This window comes from Gossypium arboreum, chromosome 5 (assembly GCF_025698485.1).
Source record: "Gossypium arboreum isolate Shixiya-1 chromosome 5, ASM2569848v2, whole genome shotgun sequence".
Classification (NCBI taxonomy): domain Eukaryota; kingdom Viridiplantae; phylum Streptophyta; class Magnoliopsida; order Malvales; family Malvaceae; genus Gossypium; species Gossypium arboreum.
Window position 1 is genome coordinate 34,525,679 of NC_069074.1, and position 13,938 is coordinate 34,539,616.

General features: G+C 30.4%; 2 long non-coding RNA genes across 2 annotated transcripts; both read right to left on the minus strand.

Annotated features, from left to right (window-relative positions):
* Positions 1-587: 587 nt before the first annotated feature.
* Positions 588-1,589, minus strand: LOC128292968 (uncharacterized). Its single transcript, XR_008282970.1, has 2 exons — positions 1,534-1,589; positions 588-1,172 (listed from the first exon to the last, which is right to left on the minus strand). It is a non-coding gene; the product is annotated as an uncharacterized LOC128292968 (long non-coding RNA).
* A 5,793-nt stretch (positions 1,590-7,382) lies between these two features.
* On the minus strand, positions 7,383-12,006 carry LOC108450618 (uncharacterized). The gene is made up of 4 exons (XR_001866256.2): positions 11,734-12,006; positions 11,314-11,492; positions 10,165-10,273; positions 7,383-7,647 (listed from the first exon to the last, which is right to left on the minus strand). It is a non-coding gene; the product is annotated as an uncharacterized LOC108450618 (long non-coding RNA).
* Positions 12,007-13,938: the final 1,932 nt, after the last annotated feature.

Sequence of the window (13,938 nt, forward strand, 5' to 3'; positions counted from 1 at the left end):
GATTTTGAGAGTTTAAGTTGTCGTATCCTAACGTGCTGGATGTGATATTTTATTCCTTCTGAACAAAGGAATCCTAATGTTCAATTCGAGGTATTCAAATGTCTTAAAAGAAATCGTATTTCAAAATATCGTTTAAATTTTAGACATAAGGACATTGTTTAATCAATTTAGTACCAATTTTGGGCGTAACGAGGGTGCTAACCCTTCCTCGTATATAACCGATTCCTGAACCCGTTTTCTCAAATTTCGTAGACCATAATTGATATTTTAATAAAATAAAATATTTTATTAGGTGATCCGATCACACCTAAACAAAAGATTAGTGACGACTCCAAATTTTTGTTTTAAAAAGTCAATTCCCGTTTTTTAAAAGAATGGTTTCGACAAGTAATATACTTAAACGCCATATTTACATTTAAATTAAAATTATAATATACATATTTATAGAAACTTTTTGAGGAATTTTTTGTCACATTAGATTCGAAGAGCTAGAATTGTAACCATTGTTGATTGTTTTAGCAATAAATAGAATAAGAAGAAACAATAGAACTAGAAATGTCAGAACTAAGATTACAACAACATAAAGATTCTTCCAAAATACAAAGTTTGAATCATAAGATAATAGAATTCGAAACTTCAAGGTCGGATGTAAAGAAAATTTCTATCCAACACATGACACACAACTCCCTATCTTTTGAGACAGAGCTCTTTATAGGTTCCCTACTTGCAAGTTGGCTTTTAAACTTAACATCGAAAAGCAAGAGAAAGTTCAGAGATTGATGACATTACCTCAACTATATACACAGAGGTATTCTCAAGTATCACTTCTATTACTACAAATACCCAATAATCTAAGACCCAAAATAGCTCCCAACTTTACAGAATTCCCAGATGTCTGTACAAGCCCAATTTACGGGCCTAAATTAAACCAAATATACCTACCCAAAACCCATTACAACCCTAGCCCAATACCTAAAACAAATAAAAAAAAACTAAAGCCCAACCTAAAACAGACCCAAACCTCAGGCTGACCCAACTAGCCCAAATTTAGGGTTTTAAAATCTGAAACCCTAAATCACCTAATCAACCCCTAGCGCCGCCAACATCCCATCGTCCCATGCCAGTCACCTGCTCCACCTGCTTCACCACCCATGTCAGCACCGCCCACTTGCCTGCAAAGATCAAAAGAAGAGGGGACAGATAATAGTATTAAAAATCATGTAAATGGTTATAAAAAGGGAAGCAAAAATATATTGTAAGGTCGGCAAAATTTTTTTTGGCTAATACAAAATATTAAGCAGATTTTTATCAACAAGAATCAAATTTAAATATAAGCATAAAATCGCAGTAAAAAAACAGAGAAGGGAGTCCGAAGATTTCAAATCGAAGGTTTATCCATCTTCTTCTTATTTTTCTTTTTTTCGGACTTATTTATACATATCTTTCTCTATTTTATATTTTAAAAAATACAGCATACACGTACATATTTATAGACCAAAAAAATATAAAAAAATAAAAATAAAAAAATAATACCTTTCAAAACTCCGGCCACCGCGCGGTGGCCAGCGGTGACCCTGCGGTGGTCCAGCAACTCCTCCTGGCCGGGATCTGGGATTTTTCCAGAGAGAAAGGGAGAACTCTCCCTCTTGTTTTCTGAAACAGCAAAGAAATGAATGATTTTAAAAAAAAAAAAAATTGGGTTTTATAGGCTGACCAAAACGGCAGCATTTTGGCCCTCCCCCCAAAGGCGTAAAACGACGTCGTTTTGGGGTGGAGCGAGCCTACCCGACCCGTTCGGCATGGGATCTGCGTGTTTTTGAAGCGGAGGGGTTATTTGCGCTTTTAACCCCTCCGCTTTCACATGACTTCACGATTAAGTTTTTTTTAATTTTAATCTTACCCAGGAATTTGTCCTGCTTTTCAACTTGGTCCACGGCCACGTGCTACGTTTTAAGACGGGGGGAATATTACATTTTCAGTACTTCTAGGTTGTGCTCGTGTTGCAATTTGGTCGTTTTCTTTTTATTTCTTTTGAAATTCGCTCCAAAATTCGTTCTTGTTTTGATTTTCGTCCTTTTTTTTACTTTTTTCTTATTATTCTATTTTAATTTTAATATTATTCATAATATTATATTTTATTATTGTTATTATGTTTGTATTTTTTATTTATTAGCATTCTATCATTATCGTTTTTAATTGATACTTATATATATGTTATATAGTATTATCATTAGTTTTAGTATTATTGTTCTTATTAATGTATTTGCATGTCACCTATGTATTCTTTTAATATATATATGTATTATGTCCATATTACATATATATATATATATATATATATATTAATATCATATTATACATATTTTTAAATATTATATATATATATATATATATTTATATATTATGTATATATTTTAATATATTATGTATATATATTATGTACGTACTTTTCATATTATCATGTATTCATTTTTAATATATATGTATATATCTATGTAACATTATTAATAGTTGTTTTTTTAACATTATTATTATTTCTAACACGTATACGCTTATGTAAATGTTTTAATATTATATCATGTATACATTTTTTATATATTACGTATATATATCTTTTAATATTATATTTTATTATTATGTATATATCTTTAACACTATATTATATTTCTTAATACCGTATTATGCACATGTTATTATTATATTTTTACCTCTATTATATTTATTATTAATATTTGCATATACTTCATTATACATGTATATATATATACTTTTATATATAATATTATTTTTTTATATATCATTATTATTATACTTATTGTTTTCACTATTGCTGCTTATTATTTTGTTTTAATATTATTATCATTATTATTACTATATTTTTACCTCTTACTTTTTAAATATACTTTTTTTTCTCTCACTCACATTATATATTATTTATTTATAGATACACTTACATATATATATCTTCATATATCGTTCTAAATTTTAAAAGTACTTATTACTTGCATTATTACTATTAATACTATTATTGCTATACTATCGTTTCTAGCTTTACATAAGATTGTTTATTTATTACTTGTTCTTTTTAATTTCAAATATTTTTAGCTTAATTATTATTTCCTTTTCTGTTTTTTATTATTATTATTCGTTTCTTCATTTATTTTATTTCACTCTTATTATTATCATTCACATTTGCTTCTATATTTATTCTGTTATGCCTATCAATATCGAAATTCAAATTTATTCACGCATTCTTTATTATCTCATTTTATTGCAACTTATGTTATATTACCCTTGCCCCGAAGTAAACAATTTTTTTCATAAAAAAATGATACTCCGTGTTTAGAATTTCGAGAAAACCGTGCCCTAATTTACTGGGTTTCAATTTTTCTCATTTAACCTAAATCACGAAATATTCTTATAAATCACAATACGAATTTTAAAAACGCTTATTTTCGAAGATACGAGGTGTGGTGCCCTAACTTACCGGGTATGACATTTTGTTACCTTGAAATAAGACTTTCTGCAAATAAAGTCAATATTCGGTGTTCGAAAATTCGAGGAAACGTGCCCTAACTTACTGAGTTTCGATTTTCCTCGTTCACCCTAACTAACCGAATATCCTTTTAAAAAAATTAAAATACATTAATTTTAAATAAAAAGCAAGCTCAGTCTCAAAGTTCGAGATGTTCTGTCCTAACTTACTGGGCATGATATTTTATTACCTCGAGATTAGAGAGTCCTTAACATCCGTTTTAATTTATTCAATCATTTTTTAGCATTAATTCAAAGAGGGATCGTATTTTAAATTTTTTGAAGTTTTCAAATCTTCAATACTATGACACTAATTAATCAACTAGGTACAAATTTTGGGCGTATCGAGGGTGCTAATCCTTCCTCGTGCGTAACCGACTCCCGAACTCATTTTTTGATTTTCGTAGACAATAAATTACCGTTTTAATAAATCTTAACTTTTATTAAAATAAGTAATTCGAGGTGACCCAATCACACCTCATCAAAAAGGATTGGTGGCGACTCCACTATTCGTTTCCATTTTCAAAATCTAAGTCGATTCCCCCTTTTTTTCAAAAAATGGTTTCCACAATGTCAATGATCAAAATTATCAGCATGCAGTTGTGGTCATATCATTATTATAAAACATCTAATTCTCCAACAAGTTGAGTCAAGTCAAGAACTTATTTTTTAAAAAAAAAAAAGCATTGATTGAGGAATATTCAATCATGTCATGAAGGACAAAGTAGTATATTTTCTAAAGCATTTGTTTAGCAGGGGAAAAAGTACAAAGAGTTTGAATGGGGACTAAGTTCTGTGTTATAGTTTTACTATCAACCATATATATAAAAATAAATTTCCCATGTTTATTTGTTTCATTGCTCAGATACAGGGATTTCTACATCGACGGTATGTTTTCAGTAGTTTTTTCTTACTAGAAAATGCTACTAAATAAAGCCTTGGATGTTTATAGATGGATGCTTGTTAGATATGTTACCTGAAACATGTTCCTTCTGCTTGGTGTTTGTAACTGAATGATGAACTTCATCTCCCCTAAACTGTTTTCAAAAACAATTAAAAATTGTATATCTTTTGTGGATAGATTCTTACTGCTACAGGTTCCTCAGTGAATCTGAGCTTCCTTGGCAGTGTTGGTTACCGAGAAAGATGAACTTTTTTGCTGCTAACGATATAAAGCAATTAAACTCAATAAATAATGAAAAAAAAAGGCCTAGAAAATAAAAAGACAAAAAAACCTTTTTATAGTTTTACCTAGCTTGATTTGCAGGGAAGTACGAGGTGTTTGCACCAATCTGAAACAAGACACAAACTACTTAAGCATCATACAGTGAGTTCAAATGGCAGTGACTAAATGTTGTTTATAACAAGTAACATTTGAAACAATCTGTGCAATTATTTAAATAATTTGCAACCCATTTTGGAGCAATTTTGCAAACATGTGGCAACAACAACTGGGGGGAACAAGTAGTCTTATGACAGCTTGAGGCAAACTATGAAGGCATCAACCATTTTTAGTCTCTTTCTTGCTTCTCCCTTACTGACTTGGCAACCTTAATTCACCAAATTGAAGCTGCAATTTTTAAGGCAGTAAACTACAAAACAGAGCAGCTAGAAGCTACTAAAATCAGTGCAGGCAGCAGCAACCAGCTGCTATAGTCGGTGTAATAATAGCAGCTCCTCAAGCAATTGTAAAATCATTGAAGCAAGGAATGGCTAAGAACATGTAGCAGCAAAGAACGATATCAAGAAGGCAGATCCATAAACAGCATCAGTCGCTCTTATTTGGAACCGAATTAAGCAACTGAAAACTAAAACTTGGTCCTTTGGCATCAAGTACTTGGCACTACTAATATCCCGTTCTTCTCTTTCTCATGAATGTGTTGTAAACGAGTCTTATTTCCTCCTCAAACATAATGGAGTATTTGGCAACATTTGATTTTGCCAACATTCTTAAATTTCCACTCAAGTACCTTGGTATTTGGCATGTGTCTAAAAATATGCCACTTAAACGTCTCGATACCATGCAATTTATAAAGCTTTTATAGTTACTTTTCATCCATTATAACTTATAAGCTTTATTCCATTCGATGGTTAAATCCAAATGTAACTCTTTCCACCGTATACGCTCATGCTTAGTGAAAATCTCGTCCTTTCATCAGTTTGACACCTAGCCAAATTTATCTTCACCTATTATCGTGCTTTGACACCTAGACTTGCTAAGTGTCTTACAAGCTTTATACTAAATCAAAATCATTATCATTTAATTCTAGAACATCACCAATTCACTCCATTGTACCTTTGATGGTTTAATTGTTATTTCTTAATTAAATCTAGTCCACTAGCTTAAAAATTGCACTTCAAATCCTTCTACTTTGTTTAAATGAAAATGAGTCAATTACCATTCAAGTCCCTCTATCATTTCCACTATTAATCGTACTATTTCAAGACACTTATCGATTCACACTTGCAATAACTAGTGATTGTTTTTCTTTCATTCCTAGGCCAGCCAAATATAGCAGCAATTTGATTCACGCTTACACTGTCTACTTATGCCATTAAAGTATATGCAAGAAGCGATTTATTAGCTCACATTAACTGGATACTAATTAGCAAAGAAATGAATATATGAAAGCCTTGGAATCGTAGCAGATATATTCTAAGATATGTTGCTATTCTTAAAATTACTAGTTTAAACCAAAATCAGTGTAAATATGTTGTTGATATTATAATCAACTCTAAAATAAACTGAATAATCATTTTAGCTCTAGAGACAATTAAAAGAATTAAGATAAAATAAAAAAATTGAAAATATAAATTCAGAGCTCACCTAGAAATTAAAATCATAGATTTCATATCACTAAAAGGAAACAAAACGAAAAGCAAGCTTACCGGACATGGTGTAGACCGGAACTTGACCTAATTAGTTTATCAATAAACGATGAAGTATACCAAGTTGTTTATCAAGGCACGTTTAATCATGTTTCAAACATGCTAAAAAATCAAGCAGACAGGTAATCATATCAAATGCTTAGTAAATCTAGTGACAAAAATAGAGTAATCTCTTTCAATCTTATTAATACATCTCAAGAGTATATATAATATTTATTAAGTAGTAAGCACGTAAAAATAGAAAAGATATTTAATATATTCCTAATATATGCTTAAAAGATATACAATAATATACAATATATTACTAAAAGATAATATCCCATAATAATATCCTAACACCCCCTTCAAGTCGGAGGATGTAGATCATAAATGCCCAACTAGCTAAGAAAGTGTTCAAATTGCGGTTTACCAAGCGCCTTTGTAAAAATATCAGCCAACTGAATGGAGGTCAAAACATAAGAAGGTGTAATCAACCCATCCTGGATTGCATCCTTAACAAGTGGTAATCCACTTCAATGTTTAGTAAGCTCATGAAATACTAGATTCTATGCAAAATGCAAAGCAGATTGACTATCACAAAATAAAGGAATAACTTTAGTATGATGAACAGGGCATGATTCTATTCAATATGCAAAACAGATTGACTATCACAAAATAAATTAATAGCTTTAGGATAATGAACACCTAAGCTCAATAGCAAGGCCTTCAGCCACTTGAGCTTACAAGTGACAGAAGTTATCACTACAGCAAAATTGACTTTTAACGGCGTTTTTGCAAGCGCCGCAAAAAACGCCGCTATAGGTCCCACAAATGCCGCTAAAGGTCTGGGCCTTTAGCAGCGCTTCCCCACAAACGCCGCTAAAAATCAGGGCCTTTAGCGGCGCTTTCCCCACAAACGCCGCTAAAGGTCATAAAATTTAAAAAAAAATTATAAAATATTATAAAAGTCATGAAAAATATAAAAAAAATAAAATTCATTATCAAAATATTGAGAAGAAGAATAATATCTATGATATAAATATATATCCCACTAGGCAAAAGTTTATCAATAACAATCAAACAAAATACCGCACTTATCATACTACACTAGAAATCTAACAAAATACAAATAGAACAAAATAATGATAGAGTGCACACTTTAAGATAAGCAGTTAGCTTAAACAAGTCGTCATTATGCATGAATTCAGCTAATCCTGGACCATGCACCCAACAAAAACTCAAAACCTGAGAAAAAAGAAACAAAAGTTAATGAATGACACATATAACATCAAATTAATAATAAAATATGCAATTAACAAGTCAACATTAAGGCCACATATAACATCAAATTGCACAACTTAATATACTCAATACATTAGCATAAATAACATCACATTGAACAATGAATTTAACACATTTGAATAGATCAATTTTAAGCTCAATAATGGTTAATTTAGCATGTGAACAACATATAAATGTTTGCATTTACAGCATGGTTTAATCAACTTCAAGCAGGAAATTAAATGCTGCAAATTTCCAGCATTCAAAATCATATATGGACAACATTAATATGACATTTTCGAGCACCTTAAAGACACATTTGGAAAATTTGAAGAACCATTTGAAAAACCACATTCGAACATCTTAAAGACAACTAAATTTTGTCTTGTTTTGGACAACCTTAGAGGTCAACAAGGCATGTATTAAACCACGCCTAACATGTTTATTTCATCATGCTTTGAACAACAATAAACAACTATTAAGCATTATATTAAATCAACTCTTTAACACATTCAAACAACTTAAAATACATCATTCGAATATCATAAATCACAACTTTCAGACACCATAAATTGCAGCATTTAACACCTAAATTTTCAGCATTTAACACATAAAATGGTTTTCTCCTTATTAAACACTTATACGACCTTCAAAGCCAAAGTATGCACCTGTAAGCCAAAGTCAGGCCAGTAAAGAAATCACTTATACGATCCTCAAAGCCACATATGTCAAAGTACAATTATCTACTACTGGTTTATCTACTACGAAAAAATACTAAATTATAAGTTACATAGAGAACAATTTCAATTATTTTCACTTTAGAAAGCACCAAAAGAGTTGAACAACCTGCCTAAATTTCATCTGCTAAGGTGGAAAACCTCAGTTACACAAAAGCCTCTCTCAGCCTTTTTGAAATAAATAACCAGCAACTACTATGAATCTTATAGCAAAAACATATATAAGAACAAGTATCTTACCTCTGCAACAAAAGGCCATAATTTGCTCAATTGCAGCACTTTAACACTTCAATTTACAGCACTTAAACACTTCAATTTGCAGCACTTTAACATCTCAATTAACAACATTTATACACCTTAATTACAGCGATAAAACATCTCAATTTCCAGCAACTAAACACTTCAATTTGCAGTACTTAAACACTTCAATTTGCAGTACTTAAACACTCCAATTTACACCACTCTTAACACTTCAATTTGCAGCACTTTAACACTTCAATTTACAGCATTTAAACACTTCAATTTGTAGCACTTTAACATCTCAATTAACAACATTTATACACCTTAAGTACAACGATAAAACATCTCAATTTCCAGCAACTAAACACTTCAATTTGCAGTACTTAAACACTTCAATTTACAACATTTAAGCACTTCAATTTATAGCATTTAACACTTCAATTTGCAGCACTTTAACACTTCAATTTACAGCATTTAAACACTTCAATTTGCTGCACTTTAACATCTCAATTAACAACATTTATACACCTCAATTAACATCTCAATTTCCAGCCTAAACACTTCATTAGTGATGCACTAGCAGGTTAATTAGAGCTGAAATTGCTTCATTAAAAAATTATAAAATATACTTCAAACATTTTACTTTAGAAATTGAGGGTAGTAAGCAGTTTATTAAAAAATTTAAAAAAAGTTATATAAGATTTTTATTATAAAATATTTAATAAAAAAGGTAAAATTACAAATAATTATAATTATAATTAAATGAATATAATGAAACTTAACCAAACCAAGAGATTGATTCATTGAAGTTATTAAAACCTAAATAGTTTTTGTTTTTAATTTACGACAACATTAAACTGATTATTTTACGACAAGTAAGATACTGGTAATTGATTATGTTGACTAAATGCCATTTGAAACATGAGTATGATGACACAGTAGCAGAGATATGAATATAAACATGCAAACAGATGCATGTAAGCCTGCAAACAAACACATCAAGAACATGCACATGTCCATTAAAAGGTCATATTTCTTTTTCTTTCTTATAACAAGGAAAATGTCAAATCTATTTAAAAGGAACAAAATTAACAAGACGACAGTCAGAGATAAAGAGAACAAACAATTTAAACAAGAGCAAACTCAATTATCAATCTAAATACAAAAGTAGAAGTTATCAATGCTTGCTTGGATCAAAGTCATCTATGAACTATGATTACCATTTGTCCTACAGCCACACAGACAACACACACCAAAAAAGAAAAACAACAATATATTTAAAAAACAAAGTTAAGAATAGATGTTGTAGATCCATGGGTGACACCATATTCATCTGTAGAATATGGAATAGCTTTGTTCTTTTTCCCCCTTTTTTTATTACTATTAGTATCCACTAGAGGACTGATGGTAGCATAGCAATATTAGTTTTTTTATAAATAAACAAATAAATAAGATCATAATGTTTTGTATAACCTAAGATCAGAGAAATGTTTATGGCGCATACCTGAACTTTGCATCATTCTTAGGAATTGAAGGTAACCTAGTCAGCCTTCTGGTAGAAACACTTCTTCCAATATTTAAGCGATAATGATATATCTTATTATCACTAATGCCTGCAGCCAGACACAAAATTGACTTTACTAAATACATAACGAAGAATTTAACAGAAGGGACACACACACACACACACACATATTAACATCTCAATTAACAACATTTATACACCTCAATTAACATCTCAATTTCCAGCAACTAAACACTTCATTAGTGATGCACTAGCAGGTTAATTAGAGCCTGAAATTGCTTTATTAAAAATTATAAAATATACTTCAAACATTTTACTTTAGAAATTGAGGGTAGTAAGTAGTTTATTAAAAATTTAAAAAAGTTATATAAGATTTTATTATAAAATATTTAATAAAAAGATAAAATTACAAATAATTATAATTATAATTAAATGAATATAATGAAACTTAACCAAACCAATTCATTGAAGTTATCAAAACCTAAATTGATATCCACAAATTTATAATTCTCTTCTCATTTGAGCTAAAATTCATACATAAACCACATGTCATTATAGAGGTGAAGTCAATAGTTAAACAATGAAGGTAATCATTTTAACCAAGATTTCAACAGCATCTTGTTCAGTAGCCTTTTCCTGATGATGGAGAAAACACTTATATTAGTTAACTGCTGAAATCCCATATTCAGTTCTACTACTGGAAACTTACAAAGAACCTATTCAATCACCTCTAAAATGTCAAAGCTAAATAAATATATCATCCGTTCTTACTGTTTGTGAAGGAAAAGAATTTCAAACCATGAACTAATGAAAGCAGCTAATTTCAACAGCTTAACAACAAATGTACCCTTTTTCTATACCGATATGAATAGTTCTCTCATAGGCAATTCATCAAACATAAGGAGAGTAAACTTTAGATTCTTTACCATATGCAATCCAACACAAAAAAAAAAAATCCTATAATTCTATAATCTCAATTGAATCCATAGAGAAACCCAAGAAACGGCTGGAACAACACATTGCGCCAGGTTTTAAAGAGCACCTCAAAGAAAGAAAGAAAAAATTCGACGGCATAGAAAATAAAATAAAGAAAACCTATTAACAAGAAAACGTGAATGCGACTGAAACCTTGAATTCGAAGAAAACCAGTAGGAAGGTGCTTCAGTTCGTTTCCTAGTTTCAAAATTTATTAGCGTATAGGAAGGCACATATTGCATCATCCTGAAATTTTACCCAGCTCTCTCCTTCAACCTTTCCAACTGTGCCTTAATATACTCTGCTGCTTCTCTCAAACCCTGACGCCCTTCCTATTGAACAACGAAAACCCATAATCATTAACATAAAGTCCTACTTTACCACAGCAATAAATTTGAATTTTTTTTTTCCATTTCAGCTACCCCAGAGGTTACCTTCAATTTAAGCAGTGAGAATAAACCAATAAGAATAGTAATGATTTAAAGCTATCCAGTAAAATTGAAAGGAAAAAAAAAAAAGAAAAAGAGTATAGGACATGATGGAAAGAAAATTAAAAGAAATAAGCCGACGCACTTGACGACCATCGATTTCATGTGCTAAGACTCGAACATGCTCGATAGCTCTGGCTTCACACAGTTCTTCGCTCTGCTTTGCTTCCAAAAACCCTTTGTGCCTTTTTCAGTTTCTTTTTTTCTTTTATTTCAGATTGAGAAAAGAAGAGTAGCTAAATTTTATTTGGGGGATTTAGGGCAAGCGACATAGATGAGAAAAAGAGGGAGTAACGAGCGGCAAAAGTTATTTTTTGGTTTTGGGTAAAATACGTTTTCAAAAAAAAAGCCAGTATACCGCGGCGTTCCTATAGCTTAATTTTTTATGCCGTTTTTCCCAAAAACACCACTATTGTTTAATTTTAATTTTTTTCATTTTTAACATTTTTTTTCTATTTTTCTTTCAATTTTTTTGCTGATATTATCATTTTTAAATTTTTTTAATTTTGAATATTGAACTTTTAACTAAAATATGGACTAAAATATTAAATATTAAAATTTTTAAGTTTTTATTTTTAAATTTTAAATTTTTTAAAGATTTTTATAATTTTAAATTATCATATAAAATATAAAAGGAAACTTTAATAGAAATAAAATGAAATCGAAAAATTAAAAAATACAAAATGACTCAACAATACAAGCATTATTCTTTCAAGTATGGTCCACATTAGTTGTTTAAATTTTTAAAACTTTAAAATTATTTTAAATAATAGTATTTTAAATTTTTAACATATATTTTCCACACTAATTACCCTAAATCCTTAACCCCTAACCCTTAACCCATGTCCCTTAACCCTAAAACCCCTAACACTTAACTCCTAAACCCTTTAACCTATAAACCCGTAACCCTTAACCCGTAAACCTTAAGCCATAAAACATAAACCCTAAACTTTTACCCCTTAATCTCTAACCCTTACCCCCTTATCATCTAAACTTTAAACGATTAAAGTTTAGCATATATTTTTATAATTTTGAAATGATTAAATAAAAAATTTTCCACTATTCAAATGGATGAAGTGCAATTTTACCTTTAAAATTTTTAAAAATTTTAAAAAACCAAAATGGAAAATTTTTCCTTTTTAGAGGAGCAGATACCCTTTCAACCCCCTACTTATGCCCCTAAATGTATATTAATTATAAGGTTTAGGATTTAATTATTGAATATGATTCAGTTGAGATTAACATACTATATACCCATGGCCATTAAACCTTAAACCATAAAACCCTAGACTATAGACCTTAAACCTTAAACCCTAAACCCAAAAGTAAATTTAATCAATATTAAGTATTACTTTTATAATTTATTATGAACATAAATCAATTTAGGGTTTTAAGGGTTGTAGTTTAGTGTTTAAGGGTTTACTATTTTAGGGGTTATAAATTAGTATTTATGATTTTTTTGAGGGTTTAAGATTTTAGGAGTTATATGACTTTTAGTGGCGTTTTACCAAAAGCGCCGCTAATGTTCTTTTTTAGCTCTGTTTTTTAACGGCGTTTTACCAAAAGCGCCTCTAATGCTCTATTTTTTAGCGGCGCTTTACTAAAAACGCCGCTATTGCTCAATTTTTAGCGGCGTTTTTGGTAAAACGCCGCTATTGCTCTGTGTTTTACAATTTTTGCGGCGTTTATTTTCCTGTAGTGTATATACCTATACTAAGCCTCAGCGGAAGAACAAGAAATAGTATGTTGCTTTTTTGTTTTCTAGGAAATAGGAGATTGTCTCAGAAAGATAAGCTAACTAATAAGCAAACACCAAGTTAACGGACAAGCAGCTCAATCCGAATCATACCACCCCTTTAAGGACAAATCACTATCAGATCTCAATAGAATCTTTTGGCCAGGAGAGCCTTTCAAGTACCGGACAATACGCAGAGTCTTGTCCCAATGCTTCTGCTTCGGCTCATGCATAAACTGAGATAAGACATAAACCGAGTATACTAAATCAAATCAAATAAATCAAACAACCCATTAATTGTCTATACGACTCAGGATCAATCAAAACTGCCCCTGTAGCATATGTCAATCTATGATTTTACTCTATTGGTGATCCTACAGGCTTTGCTCCCAAAAAACTAGTCTCTGAAATCTTATTAATAGTGTATTTCCTTTGACAAAGAAATATACCTAAAGAAACCTCTATCCCCAAAAAATATTTCAAAACACCAAAATCCTTCATATGGAGGCAAGAACTGATATACCCTTTAAAAGTTTTCAAAGCAGCAGAACTATT